The following is a 16,389-nucleotide window of genomic DNA, read 5'->3' as shown; positions in this document are numbered from 1 at the left end:
CACCCCTTCTTCACGAACAGACTTCTTTTCATCCCAGCACGTTTGCTGGCCCTGCATTTCACATAAATAAGAACCTCTGGCAATGATTTGATGCTTGTCAGGTTCTATACTTTGTATAGAGATGTCAAGCACCGTTTTAACTCAACTTGGAAGCAACTTCAAACGCCTGTTGTCAGCAAAAGCGGAGACAAAAAAACTTCAGTACAAATCAAAATATAGGGAGCCTCATTCAGGGCAATGGGATTGTTCAGTCTGGAGAAGAGGAGGCTCAGGGGAGACCTCACTGCAATCTACAACTTCCTGAAAGGGAGTCTGGGGTGAAGAGGTGTTTGGCCTCTTCTCCCAGGCAACAAACAGGACCCGGGGAAATGGTCCCAAGTTATACCAGAGGAGGTTTAGAATGGACATAAGGAAAAACTATTTCTCTCAGAGAGTGGTCAGGCACAGGAATGGCTGCACAGGGAGGTGGTGGAGTCGCCGTCCCTGGCAGTGTTCAAGAGGCTAAGATGAGGATGCTAAGATGAGGATGAGGATGAGGAGCTAAGAAATATGGTTTAGTGCTTGTGGTAGCAGTGGTGATGGGAGGGTGGTTGGACTGGATGATCTTGTAGGTCGTTTCCAATCTTGTGATTCTATGATTCTACGAGAAAACACGGCTATACTGCAGATTAGAAAGGATTGGAAAAAAGTCTGCAATCCAGCAGACTTCAAACACAGACTTATTTTTGAACTCTAAACTGGGACATCTCCAAAGACAATCCTGGGGAACTGCCCTGCTTCTAGCAGACCCATCCATTTTACCCGAAGTATGAATCATTAAAAGCATCATCTCTGGCTCCCTGACCCAGTTTGGGGGGGGATGGGTATGTGAACAGCTCAATTGTGAAAGTTCAGTACTTCGCTCATAATACCTGGGCTAAAGCCTCCATACTAAAACTACTATTGCATATATAGATGAAGAGACATATTTTGCATTTTCTACTTCCTTTGCATATTAAGAACATACTTCCATGGCTAGCACTGGCTGCAGTGAATTGCTTCTTGCAGAACTGAAGGATTTTATGTGTAATTATATGTTCTTGGACCCAAAGTGTCTCTGGAAGAGATAAACAACTCTATCCCATAAAAATTCCTCCAACCCTATAACTAAAATACAGCAACTTACACTGAATTAATGGGAGAAACATATTCTTGTTGCCATACAAAAAGTTAAAAGTCTGCATTTGGGCTGCTCCATATGCATCGCATGCCCTTTTTGAATAGGATTATGCTCAAATTCCCCACACTGGTAATTATTGTATGTAAATACCCAAAGTCGATTTGCCAACTGCGTGGCTGTATTTGACATCTGCATATTTCTTCCATACACCATAACTCTGCATGCAGACAGCTGCCTGCTTATATAAATCTGCCATTTGACTTCATGAATCTCATGAGCTGTAGTGTAAGCAGGTCAGGTTTTGTGTAGAAATGGTGGAATTAATGAGACCCCACAGTGCAGGTGTTTCTGGATGAGCAGGCAGAGGCTGGGGCTGGCTGGAGGAGGCAGGGTTGTTGTCTGCTGATATGATTAGCAGTAAAGCCCTGATGGTTGAGACAGAGCAAGTCCAGCACCATTGCAATTAGAGCTAAATGGCTGTAAAACACAAGCGCTCATTTTAAAACACATCTATCCTTATCCAAAGCAAACAGAAACCTTCTCAATGCTTCACTCTGTGTTGTGTACCTCAGAGGCTACAGCTGCTCTACATTTATTTTAAAGACATGGAACTGCAGGGCACAGGTTAGAAGAACACAGCTGGCATACATTTGCTAAAGGTAAAAACGTGAACACTGTAGATTCACTAAATATGGAAACTTTGAACTGTTTCAGAAGCCGAAAGTCAGGGACTGCTTCAGTTTTGGTTGAGAAACGTCATCTGTTACTTCAGTTCTTTCCTTTGTTGCTGTTGTTTTTAAAGAAGGAACTGAAGATATTAAAATAGAAAAATATTCAAACAAAATGCCTTCAGTATTTTTGTTTTTCCTTAGATTTTTAGCTGCGACAAGTAATTTCCCACAAAGTTTTGAGATCAAGTTTTCACTCAGCTCTAAAACTGAGAGGCTCATTTGGTCATAGATCACTCGGTAAAAGAATGTCACATAGATCTAAAGATTGAATGGGGAAACATGGGGCAAAATAAAGTAAGAGCGGTTCTGACAGAAGGCTGCTCAGCTTGCACTGAAGCAGTTATCACAAGGATTGCACAGAGCACAACTATATTATTCAGAGATGCTGAACAACAGGATTATGGTAGAAAAAGTCAAAGACTCTTACCGATCAAACAATTCATTGTAAAGGAAGGCCTGAGAAGATTACTTTCAGTTTCTGAAAATCACCAGCTATAACAAATATCTCAAACGAAGATCTCAGAAGCCTCAGAAGGTGCCTAAGCTTTTTTATACATCAAAGTGGAGGTGAGATATTACACCCTAGTCCTTGACAAAACTTCAACCCACAGGATAGCATTTGCCATCATGAATAAAGGAGGCAACAAGGTCTAAGACAAAATTTCAAAACCAGGAAGAGGAGAAAGTAGAAAAGGAAAGATTTATAAGTTTCATCCCAATAGCAAGTAGGATTCTGTTCGCCAAGGTTAGCTGACACAAGCACAAAAATGTAATAGCTATAAATTTGTCTCCAACAAGATCTATCGTCACTTGGAGATGATGGAACCTGTTTTATCATCTGACTTTTAAAATATATACACAGAGGCAAGACATGCTATTAACCTATAAAATAATACTGCTTTTGAAATTTTAAGAGGATACCCAGTATATATTACTTAAAGTGGAGATAAAATGAGTATGTGGTTAACCATTTCCCCAGTGAAACATCACTTTCAAGAAAGCACGTATTGAAGACTTCAGGCCATCTTATTCATGCAAATAGTCCTAAATAAATCAGCATGAAGGAAAAAAAAAAAAGAAAGACAAATGCCTTCACACAACGCTAGCTCTACTGGAAGCATAGAACTGAAACTGCCGTATGAGCAGGGATCTTCCCATTGAAATCTCTTTCTCAGAGGAAAGTCATGAATAAAAGTGGACAGTAGGCCAACATGCACCAATTGAAATAACTGTCAGCATTTCTCCAGCTAGATAAAAGTGAATAAGCAAATGGAGTTAAAAAGTTGAAAGTGGCTTGTAAAAGTGCATTCAAGCTGCGAGAGTTGACTACTTTTAGCCTCACAATCATTAATGAAGCTTAAGTGGTATTTATTACTTGTTTCCAATTGCAGTTGTACTCTTTGGGTGCAACTTTACCAGGACAAGCAATGGAAATACCCTCTCCTCGTTTCTCATTCCCCTCTGTTGTGTGCACACCCGCACACAGGAGGAGCAAGTAAGAGCCTTGTAGCTACATGGGCATATTCCTCATTTAGATCAGCTCTGCCCATCCCTGCCGATTACTCATTTTCACCTGGTCTAAGGAGAGGAAGAGAGAAGTCTGAGAGGACAAGAAGTGATACATGACACTGGAAGCAGTCCCCTGTTCTGGGCTACAAACGCCTTTGAGATCTGCACAAATGAATCTGCTCAGCAGATTTGCATATCCTACAGGATATCAAAAAAGTGAATATTTTCTTATTAAAAGTTGCTTAGTAGCATTCTCCAGAGCCGAAGATACTTTAGGAATTCTCAGGTCATCCTAAGGAAATCAGGAGCTCTGTGCATGCCCACATCGATTTGTTTGACCTTTAAAAAACTCTTTGAGGATGGTGATTTTTTTATTTTTTTTTCTGGTGATGAAAGCGCTCCATGCTGGAATATTTTGTAATCTGCAGTGCTGGAAAAAAAAAAAAAAATAAAAACCCCATCCCTGAATATGGGAAATGACTCTTATTTATCACAGTCTACCACAAGATTTAGAACAGAGTAAGATGATTCCATCTTTAAGGTTTGATAAAGCTGAATTTGAAAGAAATAAACCCAAAACTGAGTGCTGTGGTATCACGGACATGACAGAAACTTGAATATTGCTCCAAGCATTTGAAAAAACAGCTTGTTCACAGCAAACTACCATCCTGAAATCATGCTGAGAATGTGGAATACAGACCATCTTAACAACTTGTTTCTCTAGAGTCAAAAAGCAGATTTATGTCAAGTTCTGAATTCAGAGAAACCATGAAATACTCAAATGGGTATACATAACATTGTTGCAAATGGTGATATTAATGGCCAAACTAAGAACAAATGATAGCAGCAGCTATTTCTCTGAAATGTAATAGAACCAAGGGGTCCTTTAAACAGAACTGTAAATGTTTTTATAACGTTATTTACAAATTCAAACACATACAGACTTGGATGGCCCCCTCATATTTCCACTGCGAAAATCTCAATGCAGTGGATATCTAAAGCAGTTGCTTAAGTTTCATTATGTTGTATGTATGTATTTCCTAATCCCCACAGAAGCACAGCTTTTGCTATAATCACTATTATTTTCTGTGCAAGCAATGATTTCACCATCACCTAAAGCAGCACTGAGTAGAGTCAGACGTTTCATGCACTCCACTTTTTACTTTGAGGTCTGGGACGCAGCCTTGGAGCAACAACACTGAAAAATAATAGCGTGTGTCACAGCCAGCCCTTTGAAAGAAATGGTCTTTTGGATGATACTTTATATACCATGTAGGATTCTTCCCAGTGGCACTGGATGTCCAGACAGGGGAAACATATGGGATTCTACTGCCTTCTCAAAAAGTTTGCACACCAATTGCAAAATGAGTCTAAAGCGAAGTTTCTTCCATCACCATACAAAACTGCAAAATTCATTCTAATACAAAACAGAAATGAAACTCCTTTTCACTGAAGGGTTTCTTCTCTTAATCGCTTGGCTAATTGTTTCTAGAATAACATCTGCAAAGATCTGAAGCATGTCCTGGTATGATAGGCAAACCTCTGATCCGTGCTGGGTAGATAAAGGAAGGACTGGGCTGTCAAGTGCTGCGTCTCCCAATGGCTTTTGCTGCCATTTGCCCCTAAGGGACACTGCATGCCATTCCCAATAGTCCTCTTAAGTATCACCATTAAGTTGTCTTTAAAGGGTAGTTGTGCAAGTACCACAGTGATGCCTCTTTGGATGGAATGGCTGCATTAGAGCCACGGAGGAATGCACCTCTGGATTGCAATGATTCATCCTACAAATATCCCATGTAAGCACTCACAAAGGAAAGGAAGCAGAAATATAATTCAGCTGAAGTATTTGAGCCCAAATGCATGCTAAGCCTTCTGGACAATGCAAGTTAAACTTACAGTTGTCACTGCCCAAATCCATCCCTGGTGCATGCATTACTGACTTCAGCATAAGAAGCACTGCACCAGCTGGCTCATGAACTGGAAAGAGATGCTACAGCAATGCTTTTCCTACTGTAGTTCTCCTGGGTCATACGCATCTGGACAAATCTTTACATGGTACTTCCCCTATGCTCCCTTTGCTTCAGCTGCAGACTGTTTGCTGCAGATTGCTCTCTGCGGGGTCCATGCTGAGAACTCAGATGCATTTCTCATTAGCCACCCAAAAACTGTGGCGCACTGACAGCACTTTCAGCAAGTCACCACTTCTGACTATCAACCAGCTGCCAGGAGCATTGCACGCCTTCAACTCCACAAAGCCTCCCTCCTCTCCAACTCCTCCTCTCCGTATTTGGTTTTATATATAGACTATAATGAATTATTGGAGACATATGCTGGAGGCATGGTTGAGCAGTCATGCAAGTGAAATAGAATACAGGGAAAGAGAACCTACAAGAGGTACATGCAGAGGTCAGGGGTACGCAGGCAAAAATAGAAAGCCCATCTCAAGGGGAAGCTTCTCTGAAAATAGCATTGTTTTGTTATTAACATGCCTACCAAATACATTAATGTAGGAATACAGAAGTAAATAAGAATCCTGCAGGGATAAGAAATTGTAAGAGAGGAGATGTGCTGTTCTGTTGGGAATATATCAGCTCATTTCATCGCATCAGCCAGACCCTCACAAGCAGCATTTTGTGTTGCATGAGATCAGAAAAGCATCTTTACTCTGCAGTCTTGAGACACGTGTCTCCATGCCAGGGGAGACAGATATGTGAAAGCAGCTGGATTTGTGGAGCAACTTTAATGTAGGCAATTTTGCACAGAATTAGGTATCTCATTAGTAGAGAAACCGGCATGCATATGCAAATAAGGGGACAGACCATGACTTTGAAGCAAACCCTGACTAACAAGGAGGATGAATTCAAACTTGCACAAAGTTTGCCAGAGAAGTTGCTAAGAATTCCTGTTCTCATGATGCTCCTTCTCACCAAGAACCATTTAGGAAACCACACTCCCAAGTTCTGCAATGCTCCATAGCAAGGATATTTTCAGACCGACTCCTCTACATTTAGGATTTTCTCTTCCTTACCATTGGAACAGATCGAGCATTCTCAAGAAACACCTATGACTGCTCAAGAACCAACAAGGGACGCTCAGCAGAAGCATCACTTGGGGGAATATTAAGAACAGGCAGATCTAATCTTGGCTTTGAAGAAGGATTCCCTGCGCAATGTAGGGCAAGTTGCTTCCCTTCTCTTCTTCAGTTCCCCACTGGCGGAATGACGACAATACTCACAGTTTCTCAAAGCCTACTCTCAAGTTATACTGTCAGTATAAATCCTCTGCACTTGGAAAATTAAGTGTATTTTAAGACAGGATAGAAACAAACGGGAAGGTGTTATGTCAGATGATAAAATATCCTATGAAACGTTTAACAAATGAAATATTTCCTCTGCTAAATCAGAATAAAAACACAAAAATCTCAATTGTCCTCTTACTTTGTAGTTGTATAAAGAAGGAAGAATTTCATCCACGTTACTTATTCATTGGGTTCTATTTAAAAAAAAAAAAAAAAAAAAAAGAAAGAAATAGGCACTTCAGAGGCCAATTCCTCCTGCTGTAATACAGGTAAGATAAATGGCTTTTATACCTTAACATAAAAGAAGCCATAAGAACACCCTAGGAGTAGGCCCTTAAACTTGCCAAGCCAGTTCCTATTAACAGAGATGAATTTCATTCTACCTGAAAATCCAGTCAAGCTTTAATTTTAGATGAACCCTTGACTGTCAATTAAATTTCTCTTTTAATTAAAAAATTCATGTGTGAAAACCAAGCCCTTCGTTTCACTCCGTGATATCAGCGTTCACACAGAACACTTCCCAACCAGCTCTAGCAACAGAGTGAAAATTGTAAATTTGTTTTGGTCATGGTTTTGTTTTTTTTCCCCCATAACTCAAACATGATTTTAAAAAAGGCTCAATCTGTTGGAGGCAGCAATCTAGTCCCAAAACCACAGAGTGCCTCAAGCTTCTGCAAAACCAGAATAAAACTCTTACCATTTTCTGCTGTCCATTCCATTCAAAACCCTACAATGTTTGATTGGCATGGTATCTTAGCCTAAGGAATGACTCGAAGCATTTAAAACATAGCTCCAGTGAAGAACCAAAAAATATTGCGTGGTCTGTATTATCTGTTGGCTGTCCCACATAAAGGTGTAATCCAGACCAAGCAGCAAATGCAATAGATCTTAAGCATTACATTTTAGTAAACTTTCATGATTACTTAAATACGAGCCAAAATTAGCTAGGTGCTTACTTATGACTCTGTAAGGTAAAAATAGGTATCTCTAACAAAACTTCAAAAGAATAATTGGTGAAATTGCTAAAAGCATAGGAATTGCCAAAGCAAATATTCTGTAAAGCAAATAGTAGGGGTTTTTAACCATCACAGTCACCCAAATGACAACTGGATCACGTGCACCTGCCACGGTGGTGTTGTTTTTTTTTGTTGTTTTTTTTTTTTATCGTAGGGCTTTGGAAACTCAGCTTTTACTTCCATTAATAACATTCCATCTGATGCTCACAGGTTTGGGTTCAGCTCTTACTGTATTTCCATTCTATTCTTGGGGGCAAAGGAAAGTGTTAGTCTCTAAAATAAAACTCCCCTGAGATCTGCCCTCTAGCTTACAGCAACTTATCCTCTCCACGTTTCAAACTTGTTTCTAACATGAGCCAAGTAAATGACTCCAAATGGCAAAGGTTAGCAAGTACGGCTACTTCACGAGTGGATAATAGGAAGGAAAGCCCATTACACTTGTTATTTTTCCATTAGGTGCCTCTGAACAAACAGCTCTCATAAGTGGAGTCTTGGCTTGATTCTCCTTTGTAATTAGAATTGTTCTGCAGTTCACAGTCCTGTAAAACCTATTCACTTACCAGAACACATTTTACTACTCAGAGTCCCAGTCTAGAAAGACTGAAAGAGTTGAAATAATGGGCTCAATAATTTAGACCAGAATTTTTATGGTTGGGGAGGGCATGACCCAGGCAGGGCATCACAAAAGCCTGTGTCATGAATAGTGGAAGGTGCAAATGGAAAAAAAATAAGTTGTTCACTTGATGGTGGTTATTATTAAAGCTGTCTGAGATTCTTGGATATGAAGTATACTTTTTCAGCTGTTACTTTGGAGGCAAGTCACAGTTTTCTACAGTGACAAAAAGGGAAACAAATCTTGGGTCAAAGCCTGAAATGATTTAGGACAATTCCATCCACATAACATCCAAGGCAGTTCTGAAAACTTTGCTCCTCATGTTTAATAAAATCATGCACTTCCAACAAAGCCAGCACAAAACCAGGATGGCCACTGATGTGTTTTTACACCCATCACCCAACAATGACAATGAGCTTATTAAATATTGAAATCTCCAAGCATTGCCTGGATCCCAGAATTACATATTGCAAACCATGTACTTTAAGTTGCAGGTATTAGTTGCCAGCAAGTATTTTCCTAGTCATCTCCTTCCTCTCCTCTTCCCTTCAGTGAAAAGGGCTAAAACACAGGAACAAAATCTATACAACTTAGCTCCTCCTAGGTAGGCAATGCAAACCACCTTTTTGCCCAGGATAGGTAAAGAGGTCCCCCCCCCCAAAAAAAAACAACATGCAAGTAAAGCATAAAAGCAATCAGAGAATATACAGAAGTGACCCTTGTAAAAGATGACATTTTAATGGAAAGTGCCATGGTGACATGAAAATGCTACAAGTGAATATAGGCAGAAATAAAGCCTTACAAAATTAGCCTGCCCTTTAGCAGTTGCTGCTTTAGGACTTTTCTGCTTGGAAAAGTTAGCACTCAGCCAACTAAAGCATAGATTTGCAGCACACACCACTCCACGGTAATTCCCTCCATCAATGATCTGGAGCAACTCCCTGCTAGACAGCTTTCTCTGAGAAGAAAGTAAAATCAGTAAGTAAAACGAACCTGTGCATTACACAAATCAAAGCTCTCACTGTACAACATAGCAGAGTTAAAATTAAATATCAATGCTACATAAAAACTGTAGTGAAGGTCTTTAAAGTAAACCATGCCATACAGAGACGTGCTTTTGATGTGCAAGAAAAGCAACTACCCAGGAGTTTAGTGCCAAATGCATACCCCACATGACTTCACGCTAAGAACGCCTGCAAGTTTTGCATTTTTATTCTGACAGAGTGAGAGTCATTGGCATCTTTGAAAGACACCAAAAGACTCCAAGACACAGCAGCACAAATCGTGGTCCCCTTAAGCTGCTGGCCCATGCCTTGGAGAAGAAATGGAGGAATAAACTGATGGAGGCCGAGTGCACAGCGCGAGGTTAGCAGATGAAATACGAAGGTTAAGACCCACAATTGCTGAGTGTCATGCCAGTCGTGGCCATAGTCAATCTGTGGGGCTGAGATCAGGTGCTGGCATCAAGTGATTTACTGCAGCTGAGCTAAGTGTCTTGCCCCCTGAGGTCCAAACATAAATACAGCCACGCTTTTTCCAGCCGGAATCCCAAAAGCAGTCCTGTAAATCGTGCCTCATTTTCAAAAGTTATTTTCAGGGGGGAAAATAAACAAAATATAAAGCTAAGATTCTCTCATTTCCATGTTTTACATCTATGGAAAGCTGCTGGAGGCTCATGCCCCAATTCTACACAAAGCAAACCTCCTAATAAACGCCCTGTAGCCAAGTCAGCAAGCCCCCCAGAACATTGTTCTCAGCTCATGGAAGAGAATTACTTCCTTCCCTGCCAGTTTCTGAGGATGATGCTGTCAAAGAGAACAAAAGATTGAGTTTTTAAGTATGCTTAAAGAAACGCAGCAATATCCGGGGTGCTGGTTTCATTATAAGTCATTCCATGCTGGAAGGATGTACCCTCACTGTGCAATGCTCTTACAGCAGGGGACAGGTGGGCAGCAAAATAATCCTACAGTACTCTGGATCTGCACTGTACTCCATCAGAGGTGAACACACAAAACATAATTACAAGTTCTGCATCATGTCACCAGGTACTTCTGATCTGCCTTTTGCAAAGCATTAAAGAGGAGCATCTGCCCAATGCTGAGCATGTGGACTAATAAGGACTGGAAATTATCCTTGCAGTGACGTGCCACTGTCTGAGAGCTTTTGCAGAATTGGAACTGAAGAAGGCACGTAACAGGAAGGAATACTGTTTTTGCAAAGCAGACTGCAGACAAAACGCTGAGGTGAACATCACCCTGACAGGCTGCTGCAAAGTAGAAAATACAGTCTGGAAGACAGCTGAAACAAATAAGTTTTTATTTCACGGAAAAGCAGGCATCTCCTTCAAAGCACAGTGCACTACAGGACCACAAAAAGACACTTTGTCAGTGTTGATGATAGAGAGATGAACCCTAGAAGAAGCAGCTTGCAGTAGCATCACGCTGGCATTTTCCTGAAGCGCTCCATTCAGCCACATTCGCCCATTTTGCACACAAGCCTATTTTCTCAGGTGGGAAAAAAATGGTGCCACACCATTTTTCGCCCTCCGTTGTGTTTGCCCTTCCCTTTCTTTTTGCTGTCCCACTGGGGCTCAAAGAGTGATTCCAAAAAAAGGCACAACCTTCATGTTATTATCAGATGAAGCACCTACTGCAAAGCAGACAGCTTTCCTTGCAGGTGTTGCACTTTTCTCCCCTGGGTAAGCACAATACCACCCACTCAGCTCTAAACCAAGTTCTCACTTTATACCTTCCTACCAGATCCAAAAAATAAGTTGACAAAAGTAAACAGGGCTGAATTTAGACTTTTTAGTTTCTGCCAAGTAAAACAAAAAACACCTTAAGGCAAAAACAATTCACATAATGCAAACAATGAGAAATATACAATTAAAGGAGCTATTTATGCTTCTGGAGTTGCAAATGTGCTGCAGGTAACAGAAAGTTTTCTTCCTATTAAAAAGACAGTCACAAATTACCTTGAAGGAGAAGGAAGGATAAAAATGATCTTTGAAGGATGAGTGTGTGGGAAGTACCTTTGAGCTTTTCTGTTTTGTCAGCTTAGTCTTATCATTAGAATAAAGAAAATAAAATCCACTGGAAAAAAAAAAAAAAGAAGAAAAAAGAGGACAAGGGCCCATCTGTCTGCTGGTACAGAGCGAGGCTGCTCCACTGCCTCTGGAGCTTTAACCTTTCACACCCCCAGGGAGGGAGTTCACACTGTGGATGATCTACACAGAGTTTATCTCTCCCTAAATCCTCCACTTCAACACAATGCATAATGCAGACAGTTGTTTTGTATTACCACTTTGCAGTCCGAGGCTTTCCTAAGGACAACAGTTAATAAGGAGGCACCCCAGTGGGTAACATGAAAATCTGTCTTGTGCATTCCTTCTCGGTTTATTTACTTACAGTGGAGGCAAAAATACACTAAGCAAACTGATGTTTTTTTAGAGCTCCGTGTTCCCAAACATTTGCATTAGAATCAACTGCTAATAAATCCAGCTTATCCAAAGTGATTTTCTGTACCTAAATTGCAGGCTTGTGGAAAGCACAACATGCAGCACACTTAAATGCCTTTCAAACTGTTAATCTCACTTTTTAATATAATTACCCACCTTTTCACTAAGACAGGGCTAGATACAGAATGTGCTGCTGCCTACCTGTGCAAAGCTGGCAGCATGCAGCTTTTCTCTATCCCAGGTGAGAGCAAGTGGGCTGGTAACATCCACAAACACAGGTGTTGCAGGTGGAAATAGCAAATGGGTATACGATTGCATCTGTGCTAACTGCTCAGATCACCACCTACACACCCTGTATTCACAGCTTTTCAGCAGGAAAAACCAATCTGAATTCACACTGCTAGGCAGCACAAACAGGTCCAAGTGCTGCTGTGTACCAGTGGGCATCGCATGCCTAGCTGAGCCCCCCCAGCACAGCCTGCCCTGCTTTGCAGGCATCTCCTCATTGCCCCCAGATAAATTCAGCAGGCTCGTTGTGCATCTCAGCACTGTCAGGCTACTGTGTCAAAAGGCAGTAAGCTATGGAATAGCATCATGTAACTTCAAAGCAGAAATACAAAGCCCAGGCCAGTGAATATATCATGCTAACGCCTGTTCTCTTGGCCCGTGATTCCACACACAGTGTTGTCTAAGCTGTTTTCTCCAAAAGGATTTAAAAAAAAAAAAAAAAGCCTTGTTCAGGAGAGAAGCGATAATTTACGGCTTCCATTTACTATTCTACACCAAGAGAGAGCATGGGATGAACCAAGCTGACTTCTCCATCCCTACCTGTGTGAACTCTGCAGGCAGTCAGCCAATACCTGCATCTTGGAAGCCAAAACCAATGCTGTAGTATCTCATCAGGAGCCATACAGGAAGATCTTAACACCACTCTCACTCCAGGAAAGGGACAAATAGTCAATAGCGCAGTTGAACCTCCCGCATTTTGTCTGAATTATTCCTCTCCCGTTTTCCTTCATGGTGTTTTATCCCCCAATCAAAGATATATCCCCTTAGAGCACCCTACACAACCCTCTCCCTGTGGGTGCACATACCTTTCAACTGCTTTCAGATAACTTTTATAGCCTATCCTTAACAGTTGTTTAGTCAAGCCATACATACTTTATCACTTTAATCTCTCCTTATGAATCAAGCCCTCAATCCTCTTCATCATTTTTGCTGTCCTTCCCTAGCAGTCTATTCCTTCTTAGCTGCTGTTCTCCACACCAAGTTGATAAAAAAGAAGATATCAAATATTTGGACACCTCCTATATTTCGCAAATTGTACCAGTAGCTTTTGTTGTACTTTTCTGACCTATACATCATGATGTTTATTTCGCCTGTTCATTGCATTCTTTTGCTCAAAATCTCACTAATCCTCCAGTAGGGAAAGAATAAGCAGGTAATCAAAATATGGAATACTAAAAAGGTCAACATAGTACAACACCTGAGCTACTACATGTATTAGATACTAAAATTTTTATATCTTGCACATCTGAGAAGAGAGCAAGAGAGAAAGAAAAAGAGCAAAGGATGGAACAATATCCATTCAAGCATCAAAGACTGTAATGAACAAAGAAAAAGATGAGTTCTGAACTACATATCCTAAAAAAATATTCTTTTTTCCAATAGCAAAACGGATTTCCCTTTATCTCTGTATACTAAATATTTAGAATAAAGCTGCTTTTCAAAAAGATCCAAAATAAAGCCTGTCCTGGAAAGAATGAGTTGGTAGGCCACTACAAATAATGTAAATATACCCTTCATATATTGAATCTTTAAGATCATGTTAGTATTGTTTATATTATAGTAAAACACATATCAAAATAATATAAAAAATGATGTAAGGAAGAAACCATGTTTCTCACAGAAGCCTTCAATTGAAATAGATATAAAAGTGTTAGGAAAGTACTGAAGCATAAGCGGTGAAAGAAAAAGTCTCAAAACATTTCAGATTTTTCTGTTTACATTTTTGTTATGACATATTTTTGCTCCAGAAAATAGAAAATATATATTTTTAGCTGATGCAACATACACTCAAAGCTCATGTTTAAGATGTATATGGAATAAAACTCAGCCATGGCTTTTCAGACTACGAGAAGTCGTAAGTAAAAGGAAATTAATGATTCCCCTCGATAGAACAGATTCTGTTTTATCTGCCCTGCTGCTAAGTGGGTATAACTGCATATGCGTTACATATATTTTCCTTTTAACAGCCAAATCCCTTGTTTACAAGGTCGAAAATGATATAAACCCTAAAAATTTTAGAAACATTTATGCGGGTTGGCAATGGAAGTGACAGCTATCAGGCTGCGAGAGAACTGAATGAGTATGAATTTAGTCCTTTGGCTATGCATCTGTTACAGACCAAAAGCCTTGAATTGGAAGAGGGAAAGGCAATGGCAGCAAACCAGGACTTCATTCATCAATTAAATTCATTTTTTACAGTAGCATAATGAATATCCAAGGGAGTGTTTAATGCCAAGCAGAAGAAATAAATAACGAAGAGCAAACTTACAATTAAAAATACGGATATGGAGAAGCCTTCTACAAGTTGGAGAGATTGCTGGTTTTTTGCCCAACGATTCATCCTTCAAGGAGCATGCATCTATTTCTGCAAGAAAAGAGAGGTCACTGTATTACAATACGGATGAAGAACATGCCTGTCTGAAGTTTGGCTCTCAGTGTACACATACCATTAGATCCCTGGAAAGCAGCAGCTCATGACTCACTAATGGTACACAGGATGTCATTAGATTTCTCCAAACTAGGTAACTTCCTGTCCTCACGTGAAAGTTAATATCAAAGCTCAGCGCATACAAAGCCACCACAGGAAATGACCCATTCAGCACTTTTTTCTGCATGTGAGAAGCTGAAGGCTTACTAGAACTGAAGTCATGACTTGAAGTCATTCTCCATTTATTTTTTTTTAACAATTATGTTTGGTCTGAAATCAACAGTGTGTGAGGAGTTTGCTCAGAACATCAAGGAATCAGAGAATGGTCTAGGTTGGAGGGGACGTTAGAGATCAAAGGAAATTATTTACATGTACAGTTTGCACGTAGCAAGCAAATCTAGCTTCATTTATATCATGCCACATTCAACCATGCCAGTCTTCCCAAGCCTTGGACCAAACTCCTTCCAGACAACTGATGACTGAAAAGCTTTCTCCTTTAGGTTATATGCAAAAGGTGCATCACTTAGGAGCCTACCAAGAAACTTCAAGGTCTGAGCAACTGAAAAGTTACCCTTCGTAAGGTGAAGAGATCTTATTTACTGCATTAAAACCCATAAAAAACAATGTATGCCCAATAATGCTGCCATTGCTGAGACAACTAACAAGTGAAATAAACACTCGGGATGCTCAGAAATGCTGATATAGCACATGAGATGATCATTACATAAGTGAATATGGAATTAGAGGGACCTCCAGATGTTTTATTCCTCTTCTGTGTCTTCCTTAGGTTGGAAGAACACACCTAAAATCCTTTTTCCCAAGTCAGCGCTGTATTACAGCATCCTGAACAAATGCACAGAATAATTGAAGTAGATTTTGCATCAACTCCTTAAAAATAAAAGATAGCAATGAGTAGTTATGAAGTTTTATACACATAACTGCATCAAATCAATAACATAGCACAGATGTCAACAAAAGTTGCAGGGTGAAGGAAAGAGTAAGAATATATACGAAGATGACATAAACAGGAGCAGCAACGCTGATTTTTGTGAGGTTGCTCCCACCAGCACCAATGTCAGGCAGCACCACTGAAGCACTGCTCCCATGTGTTTTCACGCCCCAGAAGGCAGCCAGCAGCCTACTGGGCAAAACCAGTGCTGAGATCAGTGTTTCTTGGTATACCTTCCTGAAGAGAACCAGTGCAGAAGGGTCAGGCAGGCACTGGGCTGTGTTGGCTTTCCTTTCATTCTTTACCTTGGTCACAGAGCAGTCCTGGATCCTTCCTGACTCCTCTCGCTGGAGATCTGCCAAAAGTCGAGTGCTCTTAGGAATGCAAGAAACACACTGACCAGTTCTCTCAACAATTTCTGTGGGTGTTGCTTTCTAGCAATCATTAAGAGTGGAGCACGCACCCAGCAAAGCCCTGGATGTGAAAAATAAAGCAAATAAGGCAAATGAACGCTCTTCTTGCCACTGAAGAGTGGACAAGAATCCCAGCATCACTTTGCCTGGAAATACTGCATTCCTTCTCCAAGAGAGAGATTCATCATGGGGACAGGGAGGTCTGAGAACGGGATGGAGAAAGGGAAATCAGAGGTTGGAGGGAATACATCGCCCAGTAGAGAACTGAGGCCACTGCGCTGCAACTGGGGGAAAACAATAAAAATTTAAAATAAAAACAAAAATGGAAAAAACAAACAGCTGTGTCACAAATGCTGCTTCCTCTTAATTTTTTCTCATTAGAATGTTAAAAAAAAAGGCAAAAGGACAATTGTGTCATGATTTGTGCCTGATGCTCCATTTTTTTTTACGTCATTTTCCTGTCCCCTTCATTTCTTAGCTAATAACTCATTAACATTTTTTTTTTTTCCATGGAAATCTCAGTTAACT

This window comes from Tetrao urogallus (genome assembly GCF_951394365.1).
Source record: "Tetrao urogallus genome assembly, chromosome: 27".
In the NCBI taxonomy this organism is placed as follows: Eukaryota; Metazoa; Chordata; class Aves; order Galliformes; family Phasianidae; genus Tetrao; species Tetrao urogallus.
Note: the sequence above shows the minus strand (reverse complement) of the source record.